Below are 25,601 nucleotides of genomic sequence, written 5' to 3' on the forward strand. Positions count from 1 at the left end.
CATACAAATCCATTTGCTTTTCTAAGTATTTCTCACATACATTCTTCAAAGCAAACACCTGATCCACACATCCTCTACCACTTCTGAAACCACACTGCTCTTCCCCAATCTGATGCTCTGTACATGCCTTCACCCTCTCAATCAATACCCTCCCATACAATTTACCAGGAATACTCAACAAACTTATACCTCTGTAATTTGAGCACTCACTCTTATCCCCTTTTCCTTTGTACAATGGCACTATGCACGCATTCCTCCAATCCTCAGGCACCTCACCATGAGTCATACATACATTAAATAACCTTACCAACCAGTCAACAATATATATATATATATATATATATACTTATATAAACATATAAATTTGAACACAATTCATGCTTTGAAGAATGTGTGAAAGTAAAGATTGGCCAAGACATTTGGCATGGGATCTTGCCAATGACAGCCCATTCTTGGGTGTCATTACTAACACATGACAGCCTTTGTTTACTGTAATGAAGTGGGCTCTTATATGGATGTGTGTGTAAAATGTGAAGAACTGCTTCATCCTAAATAAATTCAGTTCATACTTTCAAACATTTTTCAAGCATATATCTATACTATGCAGAGATATTACCTTTTTTATCATACTTGCTTGCCATTTCTCATGTTAGCAACAGTGCTAGGATAAGAAAAAAAGGCCATACCCACTCATAACCATTCTCTAGCTGTCAAGTGTACTGCACTCAAACCACAGCTCCCTATCCACAAACAAGCCCCATTGACCCCAAATGCTTCACATGCCCTAGCTCAACCCACTGACAGCACATCATCCCCTGTATCCCACAACAATCTAGTTCATTATTATGTGCACATCTTTCTCCCACCTGCATGTTGAGACCTCAATCACTCAAAATATCTTTCACTCCATCCTTCCACCTCCAATTTGGTCTCCCACTTCCCCTTTTCTCCCTGACACATATATCCATGTTGTCAAACTTTCCTCATTCATACTCTCCATGTCCCAACCATTTCAACACCCTCTTAGCTCTCTCAACCACTTTTTATGCCACACTCTCTCTTACCCTTTCATTACTTATATTACCACCTCACACCAAATTGTCCTCAAACATTTAGCATCCATCCACCCTCCTCCACAATATCTATAGCCCATGCCTCGCACCATAATCATTACTGGATTAATAAACCTCAAACATACCCATTTTGCCTTCCTTGGATAATGCTCTCGTTTCCAAGCATTCTTCAGGCTCCCTAAATCTTCCCCTCACCCACCCTATGACTCACTTCCATGTTCCAATGCTGCCAATCCACTCCGGGTATCTAAAGCACTTCACTTACTCCATTTTTCTCCATTCAAACTCACACTCAACTTGAACTGTCCCTGAACCTACTTAACCTAATAACCTTGCTTTATTTGATTTACTCTCAACTTCTCCTTTCCACACACTTCCAAACACGTCACCAACTTCTGCATTTCTCACATGAATCATCACCAAGCGTATCATCAGCGAAAACAACTGCTCACTTCCCATGTCTCTCATCCCAACAGACTCATACTTGCCCTCTTTCCAAACTCTTGCCATTTACTCCCTACAACCCCATCCTAAAACAAATTAAACAACCTGGAGACATCACACACCCCTGCCGCAAACCTACATTCACTGAGAACCAATCACTTTCCTCTCTTCCTACACGTACACATGCCTTACATCCTCGATAAAAACTTTTCACTGCTTCTAACAACTTGCCTCCCACACCATATATTCTTAATACCTTCCACAGAGCATCTCTATCAACTCTATCATATGCCTTCTCCAGATCCATAAATGCTACATACAAATCCATTTGCTTTTCTAAGTATTTCTCACATACATTCTTCAAAGCAAACACCTGATCCACACATCCTCTACCACTTCTGAAACCACACTGCTCTTCCCCAATCTGATGCTCTGTACATGCCTTCACCCTCTCAATCAATACCCTCCCATACAATTTACCAGGAATACTCAACAAACTTATACCTCTGTAATTTGAGCACTCACTCTTATCCCCTTTTCCTTTGTACAATGGCACTATGCACGCATTCCTCCAATCCTCAGGCAACTCACCATGAGTCATACATACATTAAATAACCTTACCAACCAGTCAACAATATATATATATATATATATATACTTATATAAACATATAAATTTGAACACAATTCATGCTTTGAAGAATGTGTGAAAGTAAAGATTGGCCAAGACATTTGGCATGGGATCTTGCCAATGACAGCCCATTCTTGGGTGTCATTACTAACACATGACAGCCTTTGTTTACTGTAATGAAGTGGGCTCTTATATGGATGTGTGTGTAAAATGTGAAGAACTGCTTCATCCTAAATAAATTCAGTTCATACTTTCAAACATTTTTCAAGCATATATCTATACTATGCAGAGATATTACCTTTTTTATCATACTTGCTTGCCATTTCTCATGTTAGCAACAGTGCTAGGATAAGAAAAAAAGGCCATACCCACTCATAACCATTCTCTAGCTGTCAAGTGTACTGCACTCAAACCACAGCTCCCTATCCACAAACAAGCCCCATTGACCCCAAATGCTTCACATGCCCTAGCTCAACCCACTGACAGCACATCATCCCCTGTATCCCACAACAATCTAGTTCATTATTATGTGCACATCTTTCTCCCACCTGCATGTTGAGACCTCAATCACTCAAAATATCTTTCACTCCATCCTTCCACCTCCAATTTGATCTCCCACTTCTCTTTGTTCCTTGACACATATATCATGTTTGTCAAACTTTCCTCATTCATACTCTCCTTATGTCCCAACCTTTTCAGCACACCCTCTTAAGCTCTCTCAAATACACACTTTTTACTGCCACAACTCTCTCTCTTACCCTTTCATTACTTAATTACCGACCTCACACCAAATGTAGTCTTCAAACTTTACATTCCATCCACCCTCCTCCCACAATCTATAGCCCATGCCTCGCATCAATATATCATTACTGGGATTAATAAACCTCCAAACATACCCATTTTTTGCCCTCCTTGATAATCTCTCTTTCCATGCATTCTTCAGCGCTCCCTAAATCTTCATCCCTTACCAACCCTATGACTCACTTCCACTTCCAAATGCTGCCATATCCACTCTCTGGTATCTAAAGTGCTTCACTTACTCCAATTTTTCTCCATTCAAACTCACACCATAACTAACCTGTCCCTGAACTCTACTTAACCTAATAACCTTGCTTTATTTGTATTTACTCTCAACTTCCTCCTTTCACACACCATTCCAAACACAGTCGCCAACTTCTGCAATTTCTCACTTGAATCTATCAACAAAGCAGTATCATCAGCAAATAACAACTGGCTCACTTCCCTGGTCTTCTCATCCTCTACAAACTGCATACTTGCCCTCTCTCCAAGACTCGCATTTACGTCCCTCACCACCCCATCTAAAAACAAATTAAACAACCATTTTTTTCATTCATTATTCATGTTGTTAGTAAGTTATCTCAAAGACAAAAATGGGTATGTTTGAAGGAATAGTAGTTCCAACAATGTTGTATGATTGTGAAGCATGGGTTATAAATAGGGTTGTACAGAGGAGGGTGGATGTGTTGGAAACGAAATGTTTGAGGACAATATGTGGTGTGAGGTGGTGTGACTAAGTAATGAAAGGGTAAGAGAGGTGTGAGGAAATAAAAAGTGTGGTTGAGAGAGTAAAAGAGAGTGTGTTGAAATTGTTTGGACATATCAAGAGAAGGAAAGAAGAAAGATTGACAAAGAGGATATATGTGTCAGAGGTGGATGGAACAAGGAGAAGCAGGAGACCAAATTGGAGGAGGTAGGATGGAGTAAAAAAGATTTTGAGTAAGTAATGAAAAGGTAAGAGAGGTGTGTGTGTGGAAATAAAAAGTGTGGTTGAGAGAGCAAAAGAGAGTGTGTTGAAATTGTTTGGACATATCGAGAGAAGGAGTGAAGAAAGATTGACAAAGAGGATATATGTGTCAGAGGTGACAAAGAGGATATATGTGTCAAAGGTGGATGGAACAAGGAGAAGCAGGAGACCAAATTGGGGTTGGAAGGATGGAGTAAAAAAGACTTTGAGCAATTGGGGCCTGAACATACAGGAGGGTGAGAGGCGTGCAAGGAATAGACTGAATTGGAACAATGTGGTATACTGGGGTTGACGTGCTGTCAATGGACTGAACCAGGGCATGAGAAGCATCTGGGGTAAACCATGGAAAGATCTGTGGGACCTGGATGTGGATAGGAAGCTGTGGTTTCGATGCATTACACATGATACCTAGAGACTGAGTATGAATAACTGTGGACTTTTTGTCTGTTTTCCTGGTGCTCCCTCACTGAAGCAGGGGGTAATGATGCTGCTTCCTGTGGGGTGAGGCAGTGACAAGAATGGATGAAGGCAAGCAAGTTTGAATATTTACATGTGTATATATGTATATGTCTATGTATTTGTATGTATATGTTGATATGTATATGTGCGTCTATGGATGTCTGTTTCCTGGCGCTAACTCGCTCATGTGGGAAACAGCAATGAAGTATAACAAATAAAGTTTAGTATGATGATAATGGGTATATTCAGTAACTTATTGCAAAGCTCATCTACAAAGCAAAGTATATAAAAAGCTTCACATAATCTTACTGTCTAATGCCAAGCTTGGTACCTATATGAATCAGTCAGAATGACTCCAAGCTAATATGAGACCAATCCCACAGCAATGACTACCATCACAGAACCTCACTCCCACCACACTCATGCCACTCTCCAAAAAAAGAGCCAAAAATTGGCCTCATATTTCCTGATGTCATATATTATGCTCTGCTTCTTAGTTTTTCAACCCCCATCACATATTCAACATTGAAGGAAACCAATGGAGTATGGGCAATGAATATATACTCTAGAAAAATGTATGACTACGTATGAACACTCAATCATACAGGGTGAAGTCATACGTACTGTAGGATTCTTAACATAAAGCTTTACTATATCATTATTCTGCATGCCATACAGATTGTTATTAACGTATCATTATACTTCTTGCTGTTTCCCACGTCAGCGAGGTAACGCCAGGAAACAAATAAAGAAAGACCCATCCACTCATATTTCATTATTTTATCATGCATAATTGGTTTCCTGTGCCAGCAAGGTAGCACAAGGAAACAGATGAAGAAATGGCCCAACCACCCATATACACCTGTACATGCATAAATGCCCATACATACACATATAGATACACATACATTTCAATGTATACATACATTTACATACAAAGACATATACATACATATTCATATTTTCTGCCTTCATCCATTCCTGTCGCCACACCACCACACATGAAACAGCATCCCACCCTCCTCAAGCGAGGCAGCACCAGGAACAGACAAAAAAGGCCGCATTCGTTCACACTCAGTCTCGAGCTGTCATGTGTAATGCACCAAAACCACAGCTCCATTTCCACATCCAGGCCCAACAGACTTTCCCATGGTGTACCCTAGATGCTTAACATGCCCTGGTTCAATCCAGTGACAGCATACGACCCCAGTATACCACATTCTTCGAACTCACTCCATCCCTTGAATTCCTTTCACCCTCCTGTATGTTCAGGCCCAATCCACTCATATACACACATATAAACATATATATTTCATTTTTTCATACTTAATCGCCATCTCCCGCATCAGTGAGGCAGCACAAATAAACAGACAAGGAATGGTCCAACCCACGCATATACACATGTATATACATAAACGTCCATATACGCACATATACATACATTTCAACGTATACCTACACATACACAGATATATACGTATATACACATGTATATACTCAAACTTGCTGCCTCCATCCATTCCCGTCGCCACCCTGCCACATGTAAAACAGAGCCCCCCCCTCAAGATAGCGCAGGAAAAGACTAAAAAGGCCACAATTGTTCACACTCAGTCTCTAGTCGTCATGTGTAATGCACCAAAACCACAGCTCCCTTTCCACATCCAGGCCCAATAGACCTTTCCATGGTTTACCCTTGGCATTTCACATGCCCTGGTTCAATCCACTGACAGCACATCAACCCCAGTATACCACATCATTCCAAATCACTCTGTTCCTTGCACGCTTATCACCCTCCTGTATCTTCTGGCCCCGATCGTTCAAAATCTTTTTCACTCCACCCTTCCACCTCCAATTTGGTCTCCCAATTCTCCTTCTTCCGTCCACCTATGACACAAATGCCCTCTTTATCAATCTTTCCTCACTCATTCTCTCCATGTGTCCAAACCATTTCAACACACCCTCTTCTGCTCTTTCAACCCCACTTTTTAATTCCACACATCTCTCTTACCCTTTAATTACTTACTCGATCAAACCACCTCACACCACATACTGTCCTCAAACATTTCATTTCCAGCATATCCAACCTCCTTTGCACAACCCTATCTATAGCTCATGCCTCGCAACCATATAACATTGTTGGAACAATTCTTCCTTCAAACATACCCATTTTTTGCTCTCCCATATAACGTTCTCACCTTCCACACATTCTTCAAATCTCTCAGAATCTTTGCCCCCTCCCCCACCCTGTGACTCACTTCCACTTTCATGGTTCCATCTGTTGCTAAGTCCACTCCCAGATATCTAAAACACTTTACTTCCTCCAGTTTTTCTCCATTCAAACTTACCTCCCAATTGATTTCACCCTCAACCCTACTGTACCTAATAACCTTGCTCTTATTCACATTTACTCTTAACTTTCTTCTTTCACACACTTTACCAAACTCAGTCACCAGCTTCTGCAGTTTCTCACATGAATCAGCCACCAGCGCTGTATCATCAGCGAACAACAACTGACTCACTTCCCAAGCTCTCTCATCCCCAACAGACTTCATACTTGCCCCTCTTTCCAAAACTCTTGCATTCACCTCCCTAACATCCCCATCCATAAACAAATTAAACAACCATGAAGATATCACACACCCCTGCCGCAAACCTACATTCACTGAGAACCAATCACTTTCCTCTCTTCCTACACGTACACATGCCTTACATCCTCAATAAAAACTTTTCACTGCTAACAACTTGCCTCCCACACCATATATTCTTAGTACCTTCCACAGAGCACCTCTATCAACTCTATCATATGCCTTCTCCAGATCCATAAATAATACATACAAATCCATTTGCTTTTCTAAGTATTTCTCACATACGTTCTTCAAAGCAAAAACCTGATCCACACATCCTCTACCACTTCTGAAACCACACTGCTCTTCCCCAGTCTGATGCTTTGTACATCCCTTCACCCTCTCAATCAATACCCTCCCATATAATTTACCAGGAATACTCAACAAACTTATACCTCTGTAATTTGAGCACTCACTCTTATCCCCTTTGCCTTTGTACAATGACACTATGCACGCATTCCGCCAATCCTCAGGCACCTCACCATGAATCATTTTTTTTTTTTTATTATACTTTGTCGCTGTCTCCCGCATTTGCGAGGTAGCGCAAGGAAACAGACGAAAGAAATGGCCCAACCCCCCCCATACACATGTATATACATACGTCCACACACGCAAATATACATACCTACACAGCTTTCCATGGTTTACCCCAGACGCTTCACATGCCTTGATTCAATCCACTGACAGCACGTCAACCCCGGTATACCACATCGCTCCAATTCACTCTATTCCTTGCCCTCCTTTCACCCTCCTGCATGTTCAGGCCCCGATCACTCAAAATCTTTTTCACTCCATCTTTCCACCTCCAATTTGGTCTCCCTCTTCTCCTCGTTCCCTCCACCTCCGACACATATATCCTCTTGGTCAATCTTTCCTCACTCATTCTCTCCATGTGCCCAAACCATTTCAAAACACCCTCTTCTGCTCTCTCAACCACGCTCTTTTTATTTCCACACATCTCTCTTACCCTTACGTTACTCACTCGATCAAACCACCTCACACCACACATTGTCCTCAAACATCTCATTTCCAGCACATCCATCCTCCTGCGCACAACTCTATCCATAGCCCACGCCTCGCAACCATACAACATTGTTGGAACCACTATTCCTTCAAACATACCCATTTTTGCTTTCCGAGATAATGTTCTCGACTTCCACACATTCTTCAAGGCCCCCAGAATTTTCACCCCCTCCCCCACCCTATGATCCACTTCCGCTTCCATGGTTCCATCCGCTGCCAGATCCACTCCCAGATATCTAAAACACTTCACTTCCTCCAGTTTTTCTCCATTCAAACTCACCTCCCAATTGACTTGACCCTCAACCCTACTGTACCTAATAACCTTGCTCTTATTCACATTTACTCTTAACTTTCTTCTTCCACACACTTTACCAAACTCAGTCACCAGCTTCTGCAGTTTCTCACATGAATCAGCCACCAGCGCTGTATCATCAGCGAACAACAACTGACTCACTTCCCAAGCTCTCTCATCCCCAACAGACTTCATACTTGCCCCTCTTTCCAAAACTCTTGCATTTACCTCCCTAACAACCCCATCCATAAACAAATTAAACAACCATGGAGACATCACACACCCCTGCCGCAAACCTACATTCACTGAGAACCAATCACTTTCCTCTCTTCCTACACGTACACATGCCTTACATCCTCGATAAAAACCATGAATCATACATACATTAAATAACCTTACCAACCAGTCAACAATACAGTCACCCCATTTTTTAATAAATTCCACTGCAATACCATCCAAACCTGCTGCCTTGCCGGCTTTCATCTTCCGCAAAGCTTTTACTACCTCTTCTCTGTTTACCAAATCATTTTCCCTAACCCTCTCACTTTGCACACCACCTCAACCAAAACATCCTATATCTGCCACTCTATCATCAAACACATTCAACAAACCTTCAAAATACTCACTCCATCTCCTTCTCACATCACCACTACTTGTTATCACCTCCCCATTAGCCCCCTTCACTGAAGTTCCCATTTGTTCCCTTGTCTTACGCACTTTATTTACCTCCTTCCAGAACATCTTTTTATTCTCCCTAAAATTTAATGATACTCTCTCACCCCAACTCTCATTTGCCCTCTTTTTCACCTCTTGCACCTTTCTCTTGACCTCCTGCCTCTTTCTTTTATACATCTCCCACTCATTTGCATTATTTCCCTGCAAAAATCGTCCAAATGCCTCTCTCTTCTCTTTCACAAATAATCTTACTTCTTCATCCCACCACTCACTACCCTTTCCAATCAACCCACCTCCCACTCTTCTCATACCACAAGCATCTTTTGCGCAAGCCATCACTGCTTCCCTAAATACATCCCATTCCTCCCCCACTCCCCTTACCTCCTTTGTTCTCACCTTTTTCCATTCTGTATTCAGTCTCTCCTAGTACTTCCTCACACAAGTCTCCTTCCCAAGCTCACTTACTGTTACCACCCTCTTCACCCCAACATTCTCTCTTCTTTTCTGAAAACCCATACAAATCTTCACCTTAGCATTCACAAGATAATGATCAGACATCCCTCCAGTTGCACCTCTCAGCACATTAACAATGAAAAGTCTCTCTTTCGCACGCCTGTCAATTAACACGTAATCCAATAACGCTCTCTGGCCATCTCTCCTACTTACATACGTATACTTATGTATATCTCGCTTTTTAAACCAGGTATTCCCAATAACCAGTCCTTTTTCAGCACATAAATCTAAAAGCTCTTCACCATTTCCATTTACAACACTGAACACTGTATATGTGCGTATATGGGCGTTTATGTATATACATGTGTATATGCGTGGGTTGGACCATTCCTTGTCTGTTTAGTTGTGCTGCTTCACTGATGCGGGAGATGGCGACTAAGTATGATAAAATGAAATATATATGTTTATATGTGTGTATATGAGTGGATTGGGCCTGAACATACAGGAGGGTGAAAGGCATTCAAGTGGAAGCGGAAGTGAATCATAGGGTAGGGGAGGGGGCGAAAATCCTGGGAGCCTTGAAGAATGTGTGGAAGTCGAGAACATTATCTCGGAAAGCAAAAATGGCTATGTTTGAAGGAATAGTGGTTCCAACAATGTTGTATGGTTGCGAGGCGTGGGCTATGGATAGAGTTGTGTGCAGGAGGGTGGATGTGCTGGAAATGAGATGTTTGAGGACAATATGTGGTGTGAGGTGGTTTGATCAAGTAAGTAATGTAAGGGTAAGAGAGATGTGTGGAAATAAAAAGAGCGTGGTTGAGAAAGCAGAAGAGGGTGTTTTGAAATGGTTTGGGTACATGGGGAGAATGAGTGAGGAAAGATTGACCAAGAGGATATATGTGTCGGAGGTGGAGGGAACAAAGAGAAGTGGGAGACCAAATTGGAGGTGGAAAGATGGAGTGAAAAAGATTTTGAGTGATCGGGGCCTGAACATGCAGGAGAGTGAAAGGCGGGCAAGGAATAGAGTGAATTGGATCGATGTGGTATACCGGGGTCGACGTGCTGTCAATGGATTGAATTAGGGCATGTGAAGCGTCTGGGGTAAACCATGGAAAGTTCTGTGGGGCCTGGATGTGGAAAGGGAGCTGTGGTTTCGGTGCATTATTACATGACAGCTAGAGACTGAGTGTGAACGAATGGGGCCTTTGGTGTCATTTCCTAGCGCTACCTCGCACACATGAGGGGCGAGGGGGTTGTTATTCCATGTGTGGTGAGGTGGCGATAGGAACAAATAAAGGCAGACAGTATGAATTATGTACATGTGTATATATATATTTATCATTATATTTTTTATTATACTTTGTCGCTGTCTCCCGCGTTTGCGAGGTAAGGCAAGGAAACAGATGAAAGAAATGGCCCAACCCCCCCCCCCCCATACACATGTATATACATACGTCCACACACGCAAATATACATACCTACACAGCTTTCCATGGTTTACCCCAGACGCTTCACATGCCCTGCTTCAATCCACTGACAGCACGTCAACCCCGGTATACCACATCGCGCCAATTCACTCTATTCCTTGCCCTCCTTTCACCCTCCTGCATGTTCAGGCCCCGATCACACAAAATCTTTTTCACTCCATCTTTCCACCTCCAATTTGGTCTCCCTCTTCTCCTTGTTCCCTCCACCTCCGACACATATATCCTTTTGGTCAATCTTTCCTCACTCATTATCTCCATGTGCCCAAACCACATCAAAACACCCTCTTCTGCTCTCTCAACCACGCTCTTTTTATTTCCACACATCTCTCTTACCCTTACGTTACTCACTCGATCAAACCACCTCACACCACACATATATATATATATATATATATATATATATATATATATATATATATATATATATATATATATATCTGTGTGTGTATATATATGTGTACATTGAGATGTATAGGTATGTATATCTGCGTGTGTGGACGTGTATGTATATACATGTGTAAGTGGGCAGGTTGGGCCATTCTTTCGTCTGTTTCCTTGCGCTACCTCGCTAACGCGGGAGACAGCAACAAAGCAAAACAAATAACAAATAAATAAATATATATATACATATATATATATATTTTTTCTTTTTTTTTTTTTGGCTTTGTCACTGTCTCCTGCGTTTGCGAGGTAGCGCAAGGAAACAGACGAAAGAATGGCCCAACCCACCCACTTACACATGTATATACATACATGTCCACACACGCAAATATACATACCTACACAGCTTTCCATGGTTTACCCCAGACGCTTCACATGCCTTGATTCAATCCACTGACAGCACGTCAACCCCGGTATACCACATCGCTCCAATTCACTCTATTCCTTGCCCTCCTTTCACCCTCCTGCATGTTCAGGCCCCGATCACTCAAAATCTTTTTCACTCCATCTTTCCACCTCCAATTTGGTCTCCCTCTTCTCCTCGTTCCCTCCACCTCCGACACATATATCCTCTTGGTCAATCTTTCCTCACTCATTCTCTCCATGTGCCCAAACCATTTCAAAACACCCTCTTCTGCTCTCTCAACCACGCTCTTTTTATTTCCACACATCTCTCTTACCCTTACATTACTCACTCGATCAAACCACCTCACACCACACATTGTCCTCAAACATCTCATTTCCAGCACATCCATCCTCCTGCGCACAACTCTATCCATAGTCCACGCCTCGCAACCATACAACATTGTTGGAACCACTATTCCTTCAAACATACCCATTTTTGCTTTCCGAGATAATGTTCTCGACTTCCACACATTCTTCAAGGCTCCCAGAATTTTCGCCCCCTCCCCCACCCTATGATCCACTTCCGCTTCCATGGTTCCATCCGCTGCCAGATCCACTCCCAGATATCTAAAACACTTTACTTCCTCCAGTTTTTCTCCATTCAAACTCACCTCCCAATTGACTTGACCCTCAACCCTACTGTACCTAATAACCTTGCTCTTATTCACATTTACTCTTAACTTTCTTCTTTCACACACTTTACCAAACTCAGTCACCAGCTTCTGCAGTTTCTCACATGAATCAGCCACCAGCGCTGTATCATCAGCAAACAACAACTGACTCACTTCCCAAGCTCTCTCATCCCCGACAGACTTCATCCTTGCCCCTCTTTCCAAAACTCTTGCATTCACCTCCCTAACAACCCCATCCATAAACAAATTAAACAACCATGGAGACATCACACACCCCTGCCGCAAACCTACATTCACTGAGAACCAATCACTTTCCTCTCTTCCTACACGTACACATGCCTTACATCCTCGATAAAAACTTTTCACTGCTTTTCTTTCTTTTTTCTTTCAAACTATTCGCCATTTCCCGCATTAGCGAGGTAGCGTTAAGAACAGAGGACTGGGCCTTTGAGGGAATACCCTCACCTGGCCCAATTCTCTGTTCCTTCTTTTGGAAAAAAAAAAAAACCGAGAGGGGAGGATTTCCAGCACCCCGCTCCCTACCCTTTTAGTCGCCTTCTAAGACACGCAGGGAATACGTGGGAAGTATTCTTAATCCCCTATCCCCAGGGATAGTATATATTATTATTATTTTCTTATTATACTTTGTCGCTGTCTCCCGCGTTTGCGAGGTAGCGCAAGGAAACAGACGAAAGAAATGGCCCAACCCACCCCCATACACATGTATATACATACGTCCACACACGCAAATATACATACCTACACAGCTTTCCATGGTTTACCCCAGACGCTTCACATGCCTTGATTCAATCCACTGACAGCACGTCAACCCCGGGATACCACATCGCTCCAATTCACTCTATTCCTTGCCCTCCTTTCACCCTCCTGCATGTTCAGGCCCCGATCACTCAAAATCTTTTTCACTCCATCTTTCAACCTCCAATTTGGTCTCCCTCTTCTCCTCGTTCCCTCCACCTCCGACACATATATCCTCTTGGTCAATCTTTCCTCACTCATTCTCTCCATGTCCCCAAACCATTTCAAAACACCCTCTTCTGCTCTCTCAACCACGCTCTTTTTATTTCCACACATCTCTCTTACCCTTACGTTACTCACTCGATCAAACCACCTCACACCACACATTGTCCTCAAACATCTCATTTCCAGCACATCCATCCTCCTGCGCACAACTCTATCCATAGCCCACGCCTCGCAACCATACAACATTGTTGGAACCACTATTCCTTCAAACATACCCATTTTTGCTTTCCGAGATAATGTTCTCGACTTCCACACATTCTTCAAGGCCCCCAGAATTTTTGCCCCCTCCCCCACCCTATGATCCACTTCCGCTTCCATGGTTCCATCCGTTGCCAGATCCACTCCCAGATATCTAAAACACTTTACTTCCTCCAGTTTTTCTCCATTCAAACTCACCTCCCAATTGACTTGACCCTCAACCCTACTGTACCTAATAACCTTGCTCTTATTCACATTTACTCTTAACTTTCTTCTTCCACACACTTTACCAAACTCAGTCACCAGCTTCTGCAGTTTCTCACATGAATCAGCCACCAGCGCTGTATCATCAGCGAACAACAACTGACTCACTTCCCAAGCTCTCTCATCCCCAACAGACTTAATACTTGCCCCTCTTTCCAAAACTCTTGCATTTACCTCCCTAACAACTCCATCCATAAACAAATTAAACAACCATGGAGACATCACACACCCCTGCCGCAAACCTACATTCACTGAGAACCAATCACTTTCCTCTCTTCCTACACGTACACATGCCTTACATCCTCGATAAAAACTTTTCACTGCTTCTAACAACTTTCCTCCCACACCATATATTCTTAATACCTTCCACAGAGCATCTCTATCAACTCTATCATATGCCTTCTCCAGATCCATAAATGCTACATACAAATATATATATATATATATATATATATATATATATATATATATATATATATATATATATATACATTTTTCATATGAATATATATGTATGTGTGTGTGTGTGTGTATATGTGCGTATGTATGTGTATGTGTGTGTATGTGGATATGTATATATATATGTATATTATCCCTGGGGATAGGGGTGAAAGAATACTTCCCACGTATTCCTCGTGTGTCGTAGAAAGCGACTAGAGGGGACGGGAGCGGGGGGCCAGAAATCCTCCCCTCCTTGTATTAACTTTCTAAAATGGGAAACAGAAGAAGGAGTCACGCAGGGAGTGCTCATCCTCCTCGAAGGCTCAGAGTGGGGTGTCTAAATGTGTGTGGATGTAACCAAGATGTGAAAAAAGGAGAGATAGGTAGTATGTTTGAGGAAAGGAACCTAGATGTTTTGGCTCTGAGTGAAATGAAGCTCAAGGGTAAAGGGGAAGGGTGGTTTGGGAATGTCTGGGGAGTAAAGTCAGGGGTTAGTGAGAGGACAAGAGCAAGGGAAGGAGTAGCAATACTCCTGAAACAGGAGTTGTGGGAGTATGTGATAGAGTGTAAGAAAGTAAATTCTCGATTAATATGGGTAAAACTGAAAGTTGATGGAGAGAGGTGGGTGATTATTGGTGCATATGCACCTGGGCATGAGAAGAAAGATCAAGAGAGGCAAGTGTTTTGGGAGCAGCTGAATGAGTGTGTTAGTGGTTTTGATGCACGAGACCGGGTTATAGTGATGGGTGATTTGAATGCAAAGGTGAGTAATGTGGCAGTTGAGGGAATAATTAGTATACATGGGGTGTTCAGAGTTGTAAATGGAAATGGTGAAGAGCTTGTAGATTTATGTGCTGAAAAAGGACTGATGATTGGGAATACCTGGTTTAAAAAGCGAGATATACATAAGTATACTTATGTAAGTAGGAGAGTGAATGTTGCGGTGAAGAGGGTGGTGAGAGTAAGTGAGCTTGAGAAGGAGACCTGTGTGAGGAAGTACCAGGAGAGACTGAGTACAGAATGGAAAAAGGTGAGAACAATGGAAGCAAGGGGAGTGGGGGAGGAATGGGATGTATTTAGGGAATCAGTGATGGATTGCACAAAAGATGCTTGTGGCATGAGAAGAGTGGGAGGTGGGCTGTTTAGAAAGGGTAGTGAGTGGTGGGATGAAGAAGTAAGAGTATTAGTGAAAGAGAAGAGAGAGGCATTTGGACAATTTTTGCAGGGAAAAAATGCAATTGAGTGGGAGATGTATAAAAGAAAGAGACAGGAGGTCAAGAGAAAGGTGCAAGAGGTGAAAAAAAGGGCAAATGAGAGTTGGGGTGAGAGAGTATCATTAAATTTTAGGGAGAATAAAAAGGAGTCAGCTGTTGTTCGCTGATGATACAGCGCTGGTGGCCGATTCATGTGAGAAACTGCAGAAGCTGGTGACTGAGTTTAGTAAAGTGTGTGAAAGAAGAAAGCTGAGAGTAAATGTGAATAAGAGCAAGGTTATTAGGTACGGTAGGGTTGAGGGACAAGTCAATTGGGAGGTAAGATTGAATGGAGAAAAACTGGAGGAAGTAAAGTGTTTTAGATATCTGGGAGTGGATTTGGCAGCAGATGGAACCATGAAAGTGGAAGTGAATCATAGGGTGGGGGTGGGGGCGAAAGTTCTGGGAGATTTGAAGAATGTGTGGAAGTTGAGAACATTATCTTGGAAAGCAAAAATGGGTATGTTTGAAGGAATAGTGGTTCCAACAATGTTATATGGTTGCAAGGCATGGGCTATGGATAGAGTTGTGCAGAGGAGGGTGGATGTGCTGGAAATGAGATGTTTGAGGACAATATGTGGTGTGAGGTGGTTTGATCGAGTAAGTAATGTAAGGGTAAGAGAGATGTGTGGTAATAAAAAGAGTGTGGTTGAGAGAGCAGAAGAGGGTGTTTTGAAATGGTTTGGTCACATGGAGAGAATGAGTGAGGAAAGATTGACCAAGAGGATATATGTGACAGAGGTGGAAGGAACGAGGAGAAGTGGGAGACCAAATTGGAGGTGGAAAGATGGAGTGAAAAAGATTTTGAGTGGTCAGGGCCTGAACATGCAGGAGGGTGAAAGGCATGCAAGGAGTAAAGTGAATTGGAACGATGTGGTATAACGGGGTCGACGTGCTGTCAATGAATTGAACCAGGGCATGTGAAGTGTCTGGGGTAAACCATGGAAAGTTCTGTGGGGCGTGGATATGGAAAGGGAGCTGTGGTTTCAGTGCATTATACATGACACCTAGAGACTGAGTGGGAACGAATGTATAGGTATGTATATGTGCGTGTGTGGACGTGTATGTATATACATGTGTATGTTGGTGAGTCGGGCCATTCTTTCGTGTGTTTCCTTGCGCTACCTCGCCAACGCGGGAGACAGCGACAAAGCAAAATGAATAAATGAATAAATACATACGTGCAGATTTTTTTCAATACATATTCGCCATTTCCCATGTTAGTGAGATAGCATCAAGAACAGAAGACTGAACCTTGCAGGGAAAGTCCTCACTTGGCCCTCTTCACTGTTCCTTCCTTTGGAAAAGTTAAAACTGGAGGGGAGGATCCCCCCCCCCACTCCCAACCCTTTTAGTTGCCTTTTACAACGTGCAGAGAATATTTGAAAAGTATTCCTTCTCCCCAATCCCAAGGGATAATATGCACGTCTTCTTTTTCTTTTTTTCATACTATTCGCCATTTCCTGTGATAGAGAGGTAGCGTTAAGAAAAGAGGACTGGGCCCTAGAGGGAATATCCTCACCTGGCCCCCTTCTCTGTTCCTTCTTTTGGAAAATTAAAAAGAAAAAAAATGAGAGGGGAGTATTTCCAGCCCCCTGCTCCCTTCCCTTTTGGTTGCCTTCTACAACACGCAGGGAATACGTCGGAAGTATATGTTTGAACGGATAGTGGTTCCAAATATGTTATATTGTGAGGCGTGGACTATAGATATGGTTGTGTGGATAAAGGTGGATGTGTTGGAAATTTGATGTTTGAGGACAATATTTGGTGTGAGGTGGTTTGATTGAGTTGGTAATGAAAGGGTAAGAGAGATGTGTGGGGATAAAAAGATTGTGGTTGAGAGAGCAGAAGAGGGTGTGTTAAAATGTTCTGCTCACATGGAAAAAATGAGTGTGGAAAGATTGACAAAGAGGATATATGCATCAGAGGTAGAGGGAACGAGGAGAAGTGGGAGACCAAATTGGAGGTGGAAGGATGGAGGGAAAAAGATTTTGAGCGATTGGGACCTGAACATACAGGAGGGTGAAAGGCGTGCAAGGAATAGAGTGAATTGGAACTATGTGGTATATCGGGGTCGATGTGCTGTCAATGGATTGAACCAGGGCATGTAAAGCATCTGGGGTAAACATTGGAAAGTTTTGCAGGGCCTGGATGTGGAAAGGGAGCTCTGATTTTGGTGCATACCTCATGACAGCTAGAGACTGAGTGTGAACGAATGTGGCTTTTGTTATCTTTTCTTAGCGCTACCTCGCTGGAGGGGAGGGGAGGGGGGGAGCTATTTCATGTGTGGTGGTGTGGCAATGGTAATGGATGAAGGAAGCAAGTGTAGATGTGTACAAGTGTATATATTTTTTATTTATATTTATTTTGCTTTGTCGCTGTCTCCCGCGTTAGCGAGGTAGCACAAGGAAACAGACGAAAGAATGGCCCAACCCGCCCACATACACATGTATATACATACATGTCCACACACACAAATATACATACCTATACATCTCAATGTACACATATATACACACACAGACATATACATATATACACATGTATATAATTCATACTGTCTGCCTTTATTTGTTCCCATCGCCACCTCCCCACACATGGAATAACAACCCCCTCCCCTCATGTGTGCGAGGTAGCGCTAGGAAAAGACACCAAAGGCCCCATTCGTTCACACTCAGTCTCTAGCTGTCATGTAATAATGCACCGAAACTACAGCTCACAAGTGTGTGTGTATATATATATATATATATATATATATATATATATATATATATATATATATATATATATTTACAGAAAAGAAGAGTGAATGTTGGGGTGAAGAAGGTGGTGAGAGTAAGTGAGCTTGGGAAGGAGACCTGTGTGAGGAAGTATCAGGAGAGACTGTGTACAGAATGGAAAAAGGTGAGAACAATGGAAGTAAGGGGAGTGGGGGAGGAATGGGATGTATTTAGGGAATCAGTGATGGATTGCGCAAAAGATGCTTGTGGCATGAGAAGAGTGGGAGGTGGGCTGTTTAGAAAGGGTAGTGAGTGGTGGGATGAAGAAGTAAGAGTATTAGTGAAAGAGAAGAGAGAGGCATTTGGACGATTTTTGCAGGGAAAAAAATGCAATTGAGTGGGAGAAGTATAAAAGAAAGAGACAGGAGGTCAAGAGAAAGGTGCAAGAGGTGAAAAAAAGGGCAAATGAGAGTTGGGGTGAGAGACTATCAGTAAATTTTAGGGAGAATAAAAAGATGTTCTGGAAGGAGGTAAATAGGGTGCGTAAGACAAGGGAGCAAATGGGAACTTCAGTGAAGGGCGTAAATGGGGAGGTGATAACAAGTAGTGGTGATGTGAGAAGGAGATGGAATGAGTATTTTGAAGGTTTGTTGAATGTGTCTGATGACAGAGTGGCAGATATAGGGTGTTTGGGTCGAGGTGGTGTGCAAAGTGAGAGGGTTAGGGAAAATGATTTGGTAAACAGAGAAGAGGTAGTAAAAGCTTTGCGGAAGATGAAAGCCGGCAAGGCAGCAGGTTTGGATGGTATTGCAGTGGAATTTATTAAAAAAGGGGGTGACTGTATTGTTGACTGGTTGGTAAGGTTATTTAATGTATGTATGACTCATGGTGAGGTGCCTGAGGATTGGCGGAATGCGTGCATAGTGCCATTGTACAAAGGCAAAGGGGATAAGAGTGAGTGCCCAAATTACAGAGGTATAAGTTTGTTGAGTATTCCTGGTAAATTATATGGGAGGGTATTGATTGAGAGGGTGAAGGCATGTACAGAGCATCAGATTGGGGAAGAGCAGTGTGGTTTCAGAAGTGGTAGAGGATGTATGGATCAGGTGTTTGCTTTGAAGAATGTATGTGAGAAATACTTAGAAAAGCAAATGGATTTGTATGTAGCATTTATGGATCTGGAGAAGGCATATGATAGAGTTGATAGAGATGCTCTGTGGAAGGTATTAAGAATATATGGTGTGGGAGGCAAGTTGTTAGAAGCAGTGAAAAGTTTTTATCGAGGATGTAAGGCATGTGTACGTGTAGGAAGAGAGGAAAGTGATTGGTTCTCAGTGAATGTAGGTTTGCGGCAGGGGTGTGTGATGTCTCCATGGTTGTTTAATTTGTTTATGGATGGGGTTGTTAGGGAGGTAAATGCAAGAGTCTTGGAAAGAGGGGCAAGTATGAAGTCTGTTGGGGATGAGAGAGCTTGGGAAGTGAGTCAGTTGTTGTTCGCTGATGATACAGCGCTGGTGGCGGATTCATGTGAGAAACTGCAGAAGCTGGTGACGGAGTTTGGTAAAGTGTGTGGAAGAAGAAAGTTAAGAGTAAATGTGAATAAGAGCAAGGTTATTAGGTACAGTAGGGTTGAGGGTCAAGTCAATTGGGAGGTGAGTTTGAATGGAGAAAAACTGGAGGAAGTGAAGTGTTTTAGATATCTGGGAGTGGATCTGTCAGCGGATGGAACCATGGAAGCGGAAGTGGATCATAGGGTGGGGGAGGGGGCGAAAATTTTGGGAGCCTTGAAAAATGTGTGGAAGTCGAGAACATTATCCCGGAAAGCAAAAATGGGTATGTTTGAAGGAATAGTGGTTCCAACAATGTTGTATGGTTGCGAGGCGTGGGCTATGGATAGAGTTGTGCGCAGGAGGATGGATGTGCTGGAAATGAGATGTTTGAGGACCATGTGTGGTGTGAGGTGGTTTGATCGAGTAAGTAACGTAAAGGTAAGAGAGATGTGTGGAAATAAAAAGAGCGTGGTTGAGAGAGCAGAAGAGGGTGTTTTGAAATGGTTTGGGCACATGGAGAGAATGAGTGAGGAAAGATTGACCAAGAGGATATATGTGTCGGAGGTGGAGGGAACGAGGAGAAGAGGGAGACCAAATTGGAGGTGGAAAAATGGAGTGAAAAGGATTTTGTGTGATCGGGGCCTGAACATGCAGAAGGGTGAAAGGAGGGCAAGGAATAGAGTGAATTGGAGCGATGTGGTATACAGGGGTTGACGTGCTGTCAGTGGATTGAATCAAGGCATGTGAAGCGTCCGGGGTAAACCATGGAAAGCTGTGTAGGTATGTATATTTGCGTGTGTGGACGTGTGTATGTACATGTGTATGGGGGGGGTTGGGCCATTTCTTTCGTCTGTTTCCTTGCGCTACCTCGCAAATGCGGGAGACAGCGACAAAGTATAAAAAAAAAAAAAAAAAAAATATATATATATTTTTTTTTTTTTTCCAAACTATTCGCCATTTCCCGCGTTAGCGAGGTAGCGTTAAGAACAGAGAACTGGGCCACTGAGGGAATATCCTCACCTGGCCCCCTTCTCTGTTCCTTCTTTTGGAAAATTAAAAAAAATTGAGAGGGGAGGATTTCCAGCCCCCAGCTCCCTCCCCTTTTAGTCGCCTTCTACGACACGCAGGGAATACGTGGGAAGTTTTCTTTCTCCCCTATCCCCAGGGATAGGGGAGAAATATATATATATATATATATATATATATATATATATATATATATATATATATATATATATATATATATATATATATATTTTTTTTTTTTATACTTTGTCGCTGTCTCCCGCGTTTGCGAGGTAGCGCAAGGAAACAGACGAAAGAAATGGCCCCCCCCCCCCGCAGACACATGTATATACATACGTCCACACACGCAAATATACATACCTACACAGCTTTCCATGGTTTACCCCAGACGTTTCACATGCCTTGATTCAATCCACTGACAGCACGTCAACCCCGGTATACCACACCGCTCCAATTCACTCTATTCCTTGCCCTCCTTTCACCCTCCTGCATGTTCAGGGCCCGATCACACAAAATCTTTTTCACTCCATCTTTCCACCTCCAATTTGGTCTCCCTCTTCTCCTTGCTCCCTCCACCTCCGACACATATATCCTCTTGGTCAATCTTTCCTCACTCATCCTCTCCATGTGCCCAAACCACTTCAAAACACCCTCTTCTGCTCTCTCACCCACGCTCTTTTTATTTCCACACATCTTTCTTACTCTTACGTTACTCACTCGATCAAACCACCTCACACCACACATTGTCCTCAAACATCTCATTTCCAGCACATCCATCCTCCTGCGCACAACTCTATCCATAGCCCACGCCTCGCAACCATACAACATTGTTGGAACCACTATTCCTTCAAACATACCCATTTTTGCTTTCCGAGATAATGTTCTCGACTTCCACACATTCTTCAAGGCCCCCAGAATTTTTGCCCCCTCCCCCACCCTATGATCCACTTCCGCTTCCATGGTTCCATCCGTTGCCAGATCCACTCCCAGATATCTAAAACACTTCACTTCCTCCAGTTTTTCCCCATTCAAACTCACCTCCCAATTGACTTGACCCTCAACCCTACTGTACCTAATAACCTTGCTCTTATTCACATTTACTCTTAACTTTCTTCTTCCACACACTTTACCAAACTCAGTCACCAGCTTCTGCAGTTTCTCACATGAATCAGCCACCAGCGCTGTATCATCAGCGAACAACAACTGTCTCACTTCCCAAGCTCTCTCATCCCCAACAGACTTCATACTTGCCCCTCTTTCCAAAACTCTTGCATTTACCTCCCTAACAACCCCATCCATAAACAAATTAAACAACCATGGAGACATCACACACCCCTGCCGCAAACCTACATTCACTGAGAACCAATCACTTTCCTCTCTTCCTACACGTACACATGCCTTACATCCTTGATAAAAACTTTTCACTGCTTCTAACAACTTTCCTCCCACACCATATATTCTTAATACCTTCCACAGAGCATCTCTATCAACTCTATCATATGCCTTCTCCAGATCCATAAATAATACATACAAATCCATTTGCTTTTCCAAGTATTTCTCACATACATTCTTCAGAGCAAACACCTGATCCACACATCCTCTACCACTTCTGAAACCACACTGCTCTTCCCCAGTCTGATGCTCTGTACATGCCTTCACCCTCTCAATCAATACCCTCCCATATAATTTACAAGGAACACTCAACAAACTTATACCTCTGTAATTTGAGCACTCACTTTTATCCCCTTTGCCTTTGTACAATAGCACTATGCAAGCACTCCTCCAATCCTTAGGCACCTCACCATGAGTCATACATACATTAAATAACCTTACCAACCAGTCAATAATACAGTCAACCCCTTTTTTAATAAATTCCACCGCAATAACATCCAAACCCCCTGCCTTGCTGGCTTTTATCTTCCACAATGCTTTTACTACCTCTTCTCTGTTTACCAAATAATTTTCCCTAACCCTCTCACTCTCCACACCACCTCAACCAAAACACCCTATATCTGCCACTCTATCATCAAACACATTCAACAAACCTTCAAAATACTCACTCCATCTCCTTCTCACATCACCACTACTTGTTATCACCTCCCTATTAGCCCCCTTCACTGAAGTTTCCATTTGTTCCCTTGTTTTACGCACTTTATTTACCTCCTTCAAAACATCTTTTTATTCTCCCTAAAATTTAATGATACTCTCTCACCCCTACTCTCATTTGCACTCTTTTTCACCTCTTGCACCTTTCTCTTGACCTCCTGCCTCTTTCTTTTAAACATCTCCCACTCATTTGCATTATTTCCCTGCAAACATCGTCCAAATGCCTCTCTCTTCTCTTTCACTAATAATCTTACTTCTTCATCCCACCACTCACTACCCTTTCTAATCTGCCCACCTGCCACACTTCTCATGCCACAAGCATCTTTTGCGCAAGCCATCACTGTTTCCCTAAATACATCCCATTCCTCCCCCACTCCCCTTACCTCCTTTGTTCTCACCTTTTTCCATTCTGTACTCAGTCTCTCCTGGTACTTCCTCACACAAGTCTCCTTCCCAAGCTTACTTACTCTCACCACTCTCTTCACCCCAACATTCTCTACATCCCTCCAGTTGCACCTCTCAGCACATTAACATCCAAAAGTCTCTCTTTCGCACACCTATCAATTAACACATAATCCAATAATGCTCTCTGGCCATCTTTCCTACTTACATATGTATACTTATGTATATCTCTCTTTTTAAACCAGGTATTCCCAATCACCAGTCCTTTTTCAGCACATAAATCTACAAGCTTTTCACCATTTACATTTTCAACACTGAACACCCCATGTACACCAATTATTCCCTCAACTGTCATATTACTCACCTTTGCATTCAAATCACCCATCACTATAACCCGGTCTTGTGCATCAAAACTACTAACACACTCACTCAGCTGCTCCCAAAACACTTACCTTTCATGATCTTTCTTCTCATGCCCAGGTGCATATGCACCAATAATCACCCATCTCTCTCCATCCACTTTCAGTTTTACCCATATCAATCTCGAGTTTACTTTCTTACACTCTATCACATACTCCCACCACTCCTGTTTCAGGAGTAGTGCTACTCCTTCCCTTGCTCTTGACCTCTCACTAACCCCTGACTTTACTCCCAAGACATTCCCAAACCACTCTTCCCCTTTACCCTTGAGCTTCGTTTCACTCAGAGCATCCAGGTTCCTTTCCGCAAACATACTACCTATCTCTCCTTTTTTCTCACCTTGGTTATATCCACACACATCTAGACATCCTTTTTTTTTTTTCTCCTCAAAAAGAAGGAACAGAGAAGGGGGCCAGGTGAGGATATTCCCTCAAAGGCCCAGTCCTCTGTTCTTAATGCTACCTCACTAACGCGGGAAATGGCAAATAGTTTGAAAGAAAAGATTTAGACATCCCAATCTGAGCCTTCGAGGAGGATGAGCACTCCCCGTGTGACTTCTGTCTCCCCTTTTAGAAAGTTAAAATACAAGGAGGGGAGGGTTTCCAGCCCCCTGCTCCTGTCCCCTTTAGTCACCTTCTACGACACGTGAGGAATGCGTGGGAAGTATTCTTTCTCCCCTATTCCCAGGGATATGTATATATGTGTATGTAAATATGTGCATAGGTGAGTGGATGGGTCTTTCTTCGACTGTTTCCTAGCGCTACCTCACTGATGCAGGAAATGGCAATCAAGTATAATAATCATAATAATATAATTCATCATTAGTCTTTAATAAATGCACCTTCCATTTATGAATTCTTATTATCTCCTACTTAGGCAAAATAGCACCATTACCACAATCATTAATGTATCAATGGTGTGAAAGGATGAATGGCATGGTCTTACTGCCTTAGCTCGGGTAATGCCTCTGTTTGCCCATCTTTGGCTTCAGACTTACAAGTTTATCCTCGCAGGATCACAGTCAGGGAGGGGGAAGGAGTGACATCACAACAACTTGTTAGTTTATCGAAACCAAAGTTAACCCTACACATAGTGAGATGTGGATCCAAATAACAACATTGACATGATAAGCAAAACTGCAAAGAGTTGCTTGGGATGAAAATTTCAAAGTAATGAGTAGATACTCTCCTGATCAATATCTCACAAAAAGAGAGGATTGATAATGCTGACCATCCCTGATGGAAGTTGAGGCAGCTGTACATAACTTATCTAAATCAAAGTATAAATCTTTGCTACATGGGTATCATAGGTGGCATATGAGTTGCTCACTTGATACACTGATATGTTTACTTTGTTTCTCATTTATCTACTTATATTTTCTGTAAGTTATGCAGTATGATAAAACATAAACACTTACAGTGTATATCACGACATCACGGTGTACATAACTTACCTAAATTCTGTAATAAAATATATACAAATCAGTGCTGCCTTTGCAGCATAGGTGTGCTAGCTCTTGTTTGTTTACCTTCATGTTTCTTGAAGCTGCTTCCAAAAGACAAAGAAAATTTTTTGATTGTTTCATTAAAGGGAAAAAATTTGGCTGCTGCAGAGAAAGTCAATTTAGCAGTTAACAGTAATAAGAGTCCAATAAACTTTAGGTGAATTCCCACAGTAAAAGGATTCATGATATTACAGATATCGAATATCAAGATGACTCAGATGAAAGGATGGTTCTCTTTTGCTTCATTTCTACTTTTCCTGGTATGTGCATTT

The 25,601-nt window shown here is 42.5% G+C and overlaps 1 protein-coding gene across 5 annotated transcripts in view; it reads right to left on the reverse strand.

Moving 5' to 3' along the window:
- The window catches only part of LOC139753747 ((E3-independent) E2 ubiquitin-conjugating enzyme UBE2O), a 455,778-nt gene that overhangs the window by 186,976 nt on the left and 243,201 nt on the right, over positions 1-25,601 (reverse strand). The gene's annotated exons all lie outside the window — the stretch shown is intronic.

Source organism: Panulirus ornatus, chromosome 15 (assembly GCF_036320965.1).
Source record: "Panulirus ornatus isolate Po-2019 chromosome 15, ASM3632096v1, whole genome shotgun sequence".
In the NCBI taxonomy this organism is placed as follows: Eukaryota; Metazoa; Arthropoda; class Malacostraca; order Decapoda; family Palinuridae; genus Panulirus; species Panulirus ornatus.